This window comes from Schistocerca gregaria, chromosome 3, assembly GCF_023897955.1.
Source record: "Schistocerca gregaria isolate iqSchGreg1 chromosome 3, iqSchGreg1.2, whole genome shotgun sequence".
Lineage (NCBI taxonomy): Eukaryota > Metazoa > Arthropoda > Insecta > Orthoptera > Acrididae > Schistocerca > Schistocerca gregaria.
The window spans coordinates 315139248-315147616 of record NC_064922.1 but is presented as its reverse complement, the minus strand read 5'-3'; the positions used below and the strand labels follow the sequence as shown (position 1 = coordinate 315147616).

The following is an 8369-nucleotide window of genomic DNA, read 5'->3' as shown; positions in this document are numbered from 1 at the left end:
ATCGTCTTTGAGAAATCAGCTGTAGAGGAACAAGTTTTCAATCTGTCCCAATCTACAGTTCCTTTTGTGTTCTGTTAGGCGGGTATTAACACTCCTTTTAGTTGTTCCAATATAAACCATGCCACAGCTACACGGAATTTTATACACACCTGGGGTAGCTACGGGGTGTCGTGTGTCTTTTGCCGATCTTAACCTTTCACTAATTTTCTTGGTAGGTCGAAAGATTGTCTCCACTTGAATCTTGGCCAAAACTTTATCAATACGGTCCGTCATGTTATGAATAAATGGAAGAAAAACTTTTCCAGCCGACGGTTGTTGTTGTCATGTATTTTCGGACACTTTTCTTCTAGGTTGGAGTGCTCGGTCTATTTCCTTGTCAGTGTAGCCATTCCTCTTGAAAGCTGTACGCAAATGGCTTAATTCATCTTGCAAGTAAATTGGCTCACAGATGTTATTAGCTCTGTCCACTAAAGTTTTTAGGACTCCTCTCTTCTGCCTAGGATGAAGATATCTATCTCTATCTTCCCTATATACCTTGTGCCCTAAAGTCCCATATGCCCGTTTAATAACCAATACACCCAAAAAGTTTTGGTATCCATTACTCTCTTTCTCCATGGTGAATTGTATCCTTGGATTGAAACTGCTTATGTGCACCAAAAATTACTCAGTTCCTCTTCAGCAAGATTCCATATCACAGAGGTGTCATCCAACGATCGATACCATTTCAAAGGGCGTTTTTGGCCGACTGCAGCACTTGTTGTTCGAAAAATTCCATAAATAGATTAGCAGTAGCAGGGCTTGGAGGGCTACCCATGATCACCCCATCAATTTGTTCATAAAACTCGCTCTAATACTTTCATTAAGTCGAGGATAGACAATGTCGAAACAAAGCTATTATATCAGTAGGAAACGTATCAGCTATGTAAGAAAGAGCTTCGTGAACAGGAACCATGGGGAACAGGGATACTACATCGAAACTGACAAGGATGTCACTTGGACTAACTGTGATCTCCCTCATTTTTTTCGGTAAAATGCATGGAATTTTTAATATGAGTGCCAGTTTTACCTATATACGGTTGCATCAAAGAAGCAAGATATCTAGCCAACACTTGAGTAGAAGCCCCAATGGCACTTACAATCGGCCTCAATGTGACATTCGGTTTGTGTATCTTAGGTAACCCTTACAGCCTAGGAGGGTAAGCTTCAGTTTTGCAAAGGTATCTTTTATCTTCTGTAGGAATGGAAGAGCTTTTTATTAATCGCTGGGTATCACTTAATACTTTCGTTGTAGGGTCCTTTTCCAGTTTTTTATAGGTGGTAGGATCCAAGAGGTCACCGATCTTTCTATGATAATCCTCACTCTTCTGCACGACAGTAGCATTACCCTTGTCAGCAGTAAGTACAATAATATCCCACCCGCATTAATCTCCCGTAACGCCTTCCTTTCTCCTAGGGATAAACTACTGCTGGGTGGCTTGGCTTTACGTAATATCCTGGCTATTTCCATCCTGATTTCATCGGCAGAATGCGATAACAGACGAATCCCTGCTTCTATATTGGCAACAATATCTTCCGTGGGAATCTGTGATGGAGTGATAGCAAAATTTCCTCTTTTCGAAAGAACAGAGATTTCCTCCTTGGGATTCAATACCTTCCTTATACAGAATGATTGTACCGGCCTCCGTTCTCATATTGACAATGGCGTCATAACCCGGGACGTCGATTAGGAGTGGTGTGATGGCTTCTTGTAAGAATACAATATCGATGTCAGCGGCCCGTGAATACTATCTAAGGCTGTGGATTTTAACTTGAGAAACGATGTGATTAACATTCAAAGAAGAAATCTCATAGGACTACCGTGAACGAAGAGATGTGGGAAGATTAGTCATCTGCAAACAGGTATGATTCGTATCCCTTCAGTAGTCGTCCGCTTCGGAGGTCGAATATGTCTATACGATATATGTATATTTTTTTTTGGGGGGGGGGGGTTAGGGCGCATAAATACAGCGGTCATTTACGCCCAGACTAAATTATGAATGCACTGTGAGGCACAATGTTAAAACAGCAACTAAAAAGGACAACACTATAAGAGACATATTAACAGGCATAGGATTAAAAAAAAACCAGCATAACCAAATGTCCTTAGACAGATTTGTCAAGTGGATAAAACGAAGAAAGCGAGAAGCTGCTCCTGGGTCATCCGCTAAAATTTCATATAGCGTACATGGCAGGCCAAGATCAATGCGCAGTGTATTAAAATTCGTACAGGACGTTAAAATGTGGCGTAACGTCAGCAATTGCTCACATTGGCAGAACGGCGCCGGCGGAGCCGTCAGCAGATGATGGTGGCTGAACCGGCACTGTCCAATCTGTAACCGGGCCAAAATCGCCAAGAAGGGCGTGAAGAGGTCGTCCAAGCCGTGGGGAGAGGTTTCAAGGCCGTAAGCTTGTTTTAGTAAGTGTAGACCAATCGCCATGCCACAGCCATAAAACGCGCTGACAAATGGCCCTGCTAAAATCAGATGAAGGCACACAACAAAAAGCTGTCTGAGGCTGAAGGACAGTAGCCTTGGCAGCGGCATATGTAGCTTCGTTCCCAGGGATACCGACATGGCCAGGAACTCACATAAAGCAAACTGGAGACCCGTCGTCCACCAGCTGCTGAAGAGAGCGTTGGATCCGGTGCACGAAAGGGTGACCGGATACGCATCACTGAGGCTCTGGATGGCGCTCAGGGAATCAGAGCAGATAACATTAGCAGAATGTCGGTGGCGGCGGATGTAAAGAACAGCCTGATAGAGGGGAAATAGCTCAGCTGTGGAGACCGAACAATGGCCATGGAGCCGGTATTTGAAACTGTGCGCCCCGACAATAAAAGAACACCCGACCCCGTCATTGGTCTTACAGCCATCTGTCTAAATGAAAATCATATTTATGAACTTCGAACGAAGTTCGACAAACCGGGAGCGGTTTACCGAAGCTGGGGTAACCTCCTTTGGGAGCGAGCTGAGGTCAACGTGAACGCTAACGCGAACCTGAGCCTGGAGCCAAGGTGGCGTTTGGCTCTCGCCCACTCTAAAGGTTGCAGGGAGTGGAAAATCAAGGTGCTGAAGTAGGCGACGAAAGCGAACTCCAGGGGGTAGCAGGGCAGATACATACAACCCGTACTGACGGTCGAGAGAGTCGTCAAAAAAGTAACGATAAGACGGGTGGTCGGGCATTGATAATAGCCGACAGGCATACCGACAAAGCAGTATATCGCGCCGGTAGGTTAGTGGCAATTCACCGGCTTCAGCATGAAGACTCTCGACGGGACTAGTGGAGAACGCTCCGATTAGAAGACGTAACCCCCGATGTTGTACACAGTTAAGGCAGCGTAAGATGGACGGCCGTGCAGAGAAGTATACAAAGCTCCAATAATCCACGTTTGAGCGGACGTTCGACCGACAGAGGCGAAGTAGGACGGTTCGATCCGCTACCCACGACGTACCAACGTAAACGAAAATTTCACTGTGACCCCGACGTGATTTCAACACGCAACCTTCTGATCTGGAGTCAGACGCGCTACCGTTGCGGCACGGAGTCGACGCTGCTAAGCGCTTATCATGAATAGGTTCCTCGAACACTTATTGTACCTTTCAAACCTAAGAAATAATGACAGTAGGATCCACGAGAGATTCGTCCCAGATGTACTTGCTCTGGCTATGGCGTAACTCAGTGGTCAATTCCTGCTTCAGACATCGAACTGTTCGGACGTGTATACTTTCACTCCGGCGCTCGTTTGCAAGCTGCTAAGTGTGTTTGTTCATGTTGTGTTCTGTGCCGTCGTTCAGTATCGTGTCATTGTCATTTTGTTCTAGTGTTTTGTGGCGTTTTTTGTGAGCGGTTTCGACCGCCTTCTCGCCATGATTGCATCTAGAGTGCCTCAGCGAAAATGTACCCTGGGTTTTGAGTTTGATAAATGTCCCAGGAATGTGCAACCGAGCACGTTAGAGTTTCACGACTGGATCGTCGATTTTATCAGCATCACTTCCGATCAAGTGCACACCGCCTACTATGATACTGAGCTATACTGCTTTTCGTGAAGTTATATAACCAAGTGTTGCTGGACAAAATTTTACTGAAACATGGAGAAAGAGCTCAGTTTCGTCACTGCGACGCGTCGGTGAGTACACTTATTTCGAATGCAGATATTGATTATGCCGATGTGCGTGTCTTTAATGTGCCCCCTGAGGTCGAAAACTGTTATCTAGACGAGGTTCTGAGTCGTTACGGAGAGGTGAAGTTGGTAATCTATCCTGGCTTGACCACCGTTGGTTACGTACAGTGTTTTAGCGGCGTCCGGTCGGTGCAAATGCATATCAGACAGGATATCGCCTCGTATCTCATTGTCTGTGGGTACCGAGAACATGTGACTTACATGGTCAGACGGCGACTTGTTTTATCTGTAATGACAGTGGTCAAGTTCGCACAAACTGTCCTAAGAGTGTGTTCGTTTTAAAATATACCTTGGAACAGCGTCGGAAATTGACCTTAGCTTATCCCGTAAAGGAGACACAGGTAACATCTCCAGCAGGACCAGCTGCTGCAGATGTTTTGCCGTAGGGGGATACGTTGCCGGTTGTGAATTTTCCTTCATTACCTGTTAAACGTGAATCTCATAAGCCGACCCCCTTAATGGACATGCACCCTCTTACCCACAAACGGCGTCGGACGTACGAGGAGAGTAGCACGGAGGACGACGACGACAACGACTCAGGACAGAGCGTGCGTCAAGACTGATAGCCGAACGTGCGTGAAACCAAAGTCTCAGACCCGATTGCAGCAGCAGCAGCAGTAGTAGTTACAGAAGCAGTAGGTAACACGGCAGATGCGATGGCAGCCGCTGACGTCACGCAGAACAACATGCGGGCGGCCCTCGAATCACAACAGTCTCCAGCTGGCTTGACGTCTGCCGTGGCGGGCCCGGTGAGGAATCACAACGAGCCGACCCACGACACGACCAGCCTAGTGACGACGCGGTGTCGATGCAACGGCGGGAGTGCCTCCAAATAATAAGCAAGGCAGTGCTCGTCTACATACTGAAGCGTGCCCGTTTCCAACCAACAACAAAGAAGGCGACGGGCGCCGCGTTGGTCAACAACCTAGTGACAACAGATTACCGTTGGCTGAAACTCCGTTTGCAACGCAGACTCGCGACACGTTGCACGTACAGCTGAACATTGATGGCTTAGATCTTCCTACGTCTCCGTCTGACGCGAGCTTCCATCCTACAGGACGCCGTACGGCTAAATCCCAGCCGAATGTAAATGCCATGGAAACACAAAGACGCAGTCTGCGACTAATGAACCTCGGATTGATGATAACAAAGTAGGTTCTCCGTCACCAGCTAAAATGGACTTAGACTAAAGGCGAGTTTTCCTTAACCGGTTCGGCAGAATCTACCTGTGTTCACGGCTCAAGCTTATGAAATATTTTCTCCAAACATCAATAAGATGGCATCAGCATTAAAAATAGCAGGACTGCAACAGTTCCTTTATGAGTCGGAAGCAGATATAGCCCTCTTGCAGGAAGTTTTTATTTTACGCTTGTCCATCCCCGGTTTTAAGACTATCCAGAACGTGGTTCCAGAAGTGCACACAGGAACTGCTATCCTGATACGGGAGGGTATTCCGGTCGAGGGATCGGCTGTCAAATCTACGGTGTCACTCTCATGAACTTACATGCACCGTTAAGTAGGAGTAACGGGTCAGAACGATCCCACTTTTTTGAGGAGGAGGTGATCTATCAGTTAAGGAGATGCCCTCACAATATTTTAATGGGGGGGGGCGATTTTAACTGCGTGCTCCGTAGCAAAGACCAGGTTCCTAGTTATAATTACTGTAAAGAGCTACACGACCTTCGACGGAATATTAATCTGAAAGACGTTTGGGAGCTTAGATATCCCACCCTAGTGAAGTTCACATTCTTCACCTCTACCTCCTGCAGCCGACTGGATAGGATGTACATCTCTGACAGTATGACTTAGAGGCTTCTTGCACTTGTTATTCCGACGTGCTTTTTCCGATCATTGTGCCCTTGCCGCCACTGTTAACTTTGAACTCCATGGGGGTCAGTAAAATTTTGCAGGCTGTCTAACATTTCTCACCTGGATGACCGCGAAATCGGTTATGTAATCCGCACCACGTGGAATGCCTGTTTACGCTCGATCGACAATTTTCCCTCCAAAGCTGAATGGTGGATCTATGTAGCGAAACCGAAACTGAGGAAAGCTTTAATTTATTATGGAGCCCGGATAGCCCAAGATGAGAAGACATCTGAGTTTTACTATACAGTACTTAGAGAACTGTATGACAACTTCGGTCTCACCAACGCCAACTTAACAGCAATTACGCGTGTCAAGGCTAAACTCTTGAGCTTGAAGCGGAAACAGTTGGAAGGTTTTCTGCTTACATCGAAACTCAAATCTTTCTTCGTCGAAGAAGAAGAAGAAGAAGAAGAACGAACAAGCATTTATCACTTAATTCGGCGCCAGTCACGTCACAGCCGCCTGTTATTAATGGGTCGAGGACGGAAGATGGGGGGCCGCCAATCAAATCAAAAGCATACTGTTCAGACACTCCACCGACATTTTAAACAACAGTACTTCCTCGTCGACTCGGATGCCGATATGGTACAGGTTTTTGATAGAGATGTCACTTCTGCTGGAGTTGAAGGCACCAGAAGTTTTCGAATTCATCTTAAAATCACCGCCCAAGAGATCCTCTGGTCCGGACGGTCTGCCCAAAAAGTTTTAGATTAGGTTCTGGGATGCCTCAGGCAGCACCTTTACTGAGGTTGTGAATGAAATAATGCGGGCAGGTCCTATTCCAGTTGCTTTCAAAGCAGGAAGAAAGATTTTAGTTCCCAAGAACCCACGACACAATACACTTGACAATTTCCATCCCCTCACTCTAATGGAGTTTGATCACAAGACAGTAGCCAGGGCCGTTATCACCAGACTGATGTGGTCGTAAGAGTTTCTGGAGTATCCGCTCAATCTTGCATCCCGAGGAGGTAAATTATGACACCAACTGCAGAATATCGTGATGTCATTTCCATCGCTGCGGTGACTAATGTACGATGTGCCTTGCTGTTTATCGATTTTAAGAAAGCGTTCGATCGTGTTAGTCACCATTATCTAGTACAGGTACTGCGGCAATCAGGACTCGACGGCCGGGTTGTGACTTTCATGCGGAATATGATCACTGGGATACAATGCAAAATCACCGTTTATGGACAGCTGACAAAAGATATCAGCATCCAACTGGGTGTACCACAAGGCAATCCGCTTTCCACGTCTTTTTGTTCTCTCCCTCGACCCGCTATTGAGGAGAATGAGCGCGAACCTCACTGGACTGACGGTTTTAGGAGATAGTCTCACTGTCCGAGCCAATGCAGATGATGATGCGGTTCTGTTACACTGCCACAATGATGTTGACACAGTTAAAACAGTGATTGACACCTATGGACAAGCCTCGGGAGCCCAATTAAGTTAAGGCAAATGTAAACTTTTAAACACCAGGGTATTCGAACTGTCACTATTCCTTGGTCAACCGCTATAGAACATCATACATCTCTAGACATCATTATAGACAAGTGCCCGTTGCGAATGGCAGCTCAGACTTGGAAGCGGACAACGGAGAAACTACAGAGAATTGTGCTTGAAAATACATGATGAGCAACAAACCTCATCGCGAAAATCAGAATTATCGAAATCAATGTTCTGTGTAAAGCCTACCATGTAGAGCAGGTGTTCACTATCCCGAAAATGACAGCAAAAAAAATGCAATTGTGTAGCAGATGTGTGTGGCAGATACGCTACAGTACCATCGCGACGTCTAGACACACAAAGAGGCTTGGCAAAATCACTCTACGTACGGAGAATCATAATGATCAATAACAACTACCCTCATACCGTGACATCGAAGCTGTTTCAAATTCTCCGTCCAGCAAGTGTGGTGCCTCCAATTGAAGTTCATGGACTCCATTATCAGCTGAAACATATTCGTGAATTCTACCTTGAAACGAGCTATTTAGGTGAAGATAATTTACAGAAATCTGCCTTAACTACAAAGCTGTTGATTGGTGCATGGCGGAAAGACTGATAGTATACCTTATATTGAACTGAAATACCCAAACGTACCGTGGAAGACAGCGTGGGACAATATCAGCTTGGCCATACAGACATTACAGGTGGCTTCGACCTGGTATAAAGTTAACGATGTAATTTCCACCAATGAAAAGCTCCAACGCATTGGACTCAGTCATCGTGATACGTTTGGATCATTTGACTCTGTATCTGAGTGTCTAGTAAGCCACATATTCCG

The 8369-nt window shown here is 46.0% G+C and overlaps 1 non-coding gene across 1 annotated transcript; it reads right to left on the bottom strand.

Annotated features, from left to right (window-relative positions):
- Positions 1-3513: 3513 nt before the first annotated feature.
- Trnaw-cca (transfer RNA tryptophan (anticodon CCA)) lies at positions 3514-3585 on the bottom strand. The gene has a single exon. It is a non-coding gene; the product is annotated as a tRNA-Trp (tRNA).
- Positions 3586-8369: the final 4784 nt, after the last annotated feature.